This window comes from Sus scrofa, unplaced genomic scaffold (assembly GCF_000003025.6).
Source record: "Sus scrofa isolate TJ Tabasco breed Duroc unplaced genomic scaffold, Sscrofa11.1 Contig2707, whole genome shotgun sequence".
Classification (NCBI taxonomy): domain Eukaryota; kingdom Metazoa; phylum Chordata; class Mammalia; order Artiodactyla; family Suidae; genus Sus; species Sus scrofa.
Window position 1 is genome coordinate 27,149 of NW_018085154.1, and position 3,774 is coordinate 30,922.

Sequence of the window (3,774 nt, forward strand, 5' to 3'; positions counted from 1 at the left end):
GATCATGTACTCAGAAAATCTTTAAAAATCTATTAAAAGTCTACCAGAAATAAAATGCATATTTAGCAGTCACAGGATACAAGGTCAATATACAAAGATCAATTGTACTTCTATGTCATTCACAATGGCATTCGAAAACATTAAATACTTAGGGATGAATTTTGCCAAATATGTACAAAATCTGTATAATAAAAAATCAATCCTTCTGAGAGAAACTAAAAAGATGTAAATAAATAGAGATATATACTGGGTTCCTAAATCAGAAGACTCAATATCACCAAGATGTCAGCTCTTTCCAAATTGGTATACAAATTCGATGCAACCACAATCAAAATGCCAGCATGCTTTTTTGTAGAAACAATGCATATTTCATTAAAGTTAAAACTTGCTCTTTGGAGTTCCCGTCGTGGCGCAGTGGTTAACGAATCCGACTAGGAACCATGAGGTTGCGGTTCAGTCCCTGCCCTTGCTCAGTGGGTTAACAATCCGCGTTGCCGTGAGCTGTGGTGTAGGTTGCAGACGCGGCTCGGATCCGCGTTGCTGTGGCTCTGGCGTAGGCCGGTGGCTACAGCTCCGATTCAACCCCTAGCCTGGGAACCTCCATATGCCGCGGGAGCGGCCCAAGAAATAGCAACAACAACAGCAACAAAAAAGACAAAAGACAAAAAAAAAAAAAAAAAAAAAAAAAAAAAAAAAAACTTGCTCTTTGAAAGACACTATTAGAAAATAAAAGCATACCACAGACTGGAAGAAGATATTTATAAAACATTTATCTGACATAGGACTTGAGTCAAGAATATGTAAATACCACTTAGAATTCAATAAGAACACATCCATATATAAAAATGGGTAAGTTTTTAAGACATCCGTTAGATGAATCAAGTTGTTTTCAGAGCCTGGTATTAACTGCTTCAGATATTTGATCCTCTAACATTATTTAACATGATTGTTCCCAGTTTACAAGTTCTCATGAATTAGCAGTCTATAAATCACAATGTTAGAAATTGTTCCCACTATCCATATACTTCTAACTACCTTGAAAAGTTGAGGGAGAAGAGAAGCCTATATCTGCTGTATTAATTGAGAATCTCTCACAGCTGTGATTTTTTTGGTCATTATCTACCATAAGGAATGGTAACTATAAAATATGGTCCAATTTTATGTTCTACATTAAAAAAAAAAACTCATGCTATACAGCAAAGACTAATGATATTTAAAAAGAAAAGCTTTAAGGTACCTTAAATTTAAACGATATCCTTGTCATTAACTAACTCAACTAAAGGAAATTAAACTTGTTCTGTTTGTTTGGTTTTATTTCATGTAATGAGATTGCCTTCCTGCAGAAATTACCATCTGGTATTTATTTTCAAGGTTTTGGCCAAACTTCTTTTGTTTTAGATTTTTTAAAGATACATTAATTTATTAGCATTGTGCCCATTGGAAACTAAGTCCTATACAGATACTTCATTTTCTATCTTAACACTGTCATTTCCACCACTAGAAAGTGAGTTCTATTCAGGAAAAATTCATCTATGTTACCAAGCCAACAATCTTGAAGATATTTAGCCAATGAATTGAATGAATGAACGAATGAATAAGTAGATAAATAAAGGAATGGATGAATGAATGAACCATTTAGAACAGGCAATTCTTTATAATATATATATATAGACCCACAGAACAAAACACTCATGTAATATAGTATCTTGGAAAAAGTGTGTTTCAGCCAAATAATTTTTACCATTTAGGTAAATGTAATGGCTATTAATGACCAAAAACTCCATTAGCCGAAGTCTTTGCTGTATGTCCCTCTCTTTCTATAGATACTAATATTTGCTCTATAAATTAGCGTATTAATTTTAAAACCCACTGCCTAATTTCTATAGACACTAAATATTGAATAGATTAAAGTGGTACACATCAAAAAGTTTATCTCTAGATAATAGTCCAGAATTAACCAATTGGTTAATTGGTTAACCAATTGGTTAATTCTTTTATTTAAAAGAACAACAAATTTGGAGCAGAACTTTTCTTCTAAACTTGCTGGGTTATAGATCAAAAATAAGTCTCAGAGTTCCCATCGTGACTCAGTGGTTAACAAATCCGACTAGGACCATGAGGTTGCGGATTTGATCCCTGGCCTTGCTCAGTGGGTTAAGGATCTGGCATCGCCGTGAGCTGTGGTGTGGGTCGCAGACACGGTTTGGATCCCACGTTGCTGTGGCTCTGGTGTAGGCTGACAACTGCAGCTCCATTTGGACCCCTAGCCTGGGAATCTCCATGTGCTGCAGGTGCGGCCATAGGAAAGACCAAAAAAAAAAAGTCTCAAAGGACCAGAAGAACCCTCCAAGATAGATAATACTCTTCAAACAAAAGCTGCTAAACAGGTGATCCATCACATCTCCCTCTCCCACCTCATTAATCTTTTAACTGCCCCCTTTACATCTTTGTTTCTCAAGGTATAGATTAGAGGGTTGAGGCTAGGTGTGACAACAGTATAAAAGAGGGCAATGAACTTTCCTTGATCTTGAGAACCTCTTGTTGGGGGCTGGAGATATATGCACATGACTGGAATGAAAAACAGGGATACAACCAGAAGATGGGCTCCACATGACCCAAAGACTTTCTGAAGTCCAGCTGTTGACTGCATCCTCAGCACAGCATGGGCAATCGCACCATAGGAGCTGAGAATGAGAATAAGTGGTATGATCACAAAAATGGAGCTCATGACCATGAGGGTCAGCTCATTAGCACGGGTATCAACACAAGACAGTCGCAGCAGTGCTGCAACTTCACAGAAGAAATGATCCACCTGACGATGTCCACACAGGGGTACCCAGGAGGTAAATGAGGAGTGAAGTGCTGAGGTGGTAAAGCCACTTGCCCAAGAAGCCACAGCCAACAGATGGCAGAAACGAGGGTGCATGAGGACAGTGTAATGCAAGGGTCTACATACAGCTGCATAACGGTCATAGGACATCACCACCAGTAGCATACACTCAGCAGTTCCCAATGCAAGAACAAAATAGAGTTGAATCATGCACCCGACATAAGAAATGTTTTTCTCTGGGCCCCAGAGGTTGACCAGCAACTGGGGGATGGAGCTGGTGGTATAGCAGAGATCCAGAAAAGACAGGTTTGAGAGGAAGAAGTACATGGGAGTGTGGAGATGGGAGTCCAAGTATGACAAGATAATGATGAACAGGTTGCCTATCAATGTCATCAAGTAGAACATCAAAATAACTACAAAGAGAACTAACTCAAGGTGAGGCCAATTAGAAAAACCCAGTAGAACAAAGTAATCTTGAGAACTTGCATTTTTTTCCTTCATCATTCATTTTTTTCCAATACCTGAGGAAAGAAGCACATAAACTGAAGGATGCCCCACTCATTGTCAAACCCTGAAAACTGATTGGGGAAAAAAATCTATGCCATTTCCAAATACTGCAATATGACGGTAGGATTTTTATGGTTTTGTTTTGAAGTTTCATTCAGACATTTGCCCTGTTGTAGATACAATCAATAACTTCTCAAGCTAATGAGTTCCTTTGTGCATCCATAAGTTAGCATTTGGATAAATGATTAAAGATATCCCATATTTTTTCATTTTAAAAAAAAACTTTTTTTACAAAAAGAAAATCTTTGTCCTCCTTTCCCTAATGTTCAGATTATTTCCAATTTTGTGATTACACAGAAAGAAATATCTCCAGTTTTAATCATCTTACACAAAGCTGAGAGAATTTACCATGAGATGAAAAACAATTCAGTAGTAAC

General features: G+C 37.4%; 1 pseudogene; it reads right to left on the reverse strand.

Annotated features, from left to right (window-relative positions):
• Window positions 1-2,317: 2,317 nt before the first annotated feature.
• On the reverse strand, window positions 2,318-3,338 carry LOC110258670 (annotated as a pseudogene).
• Window positions 3,339-3,774: the final 436 nt, after the last annotated feature.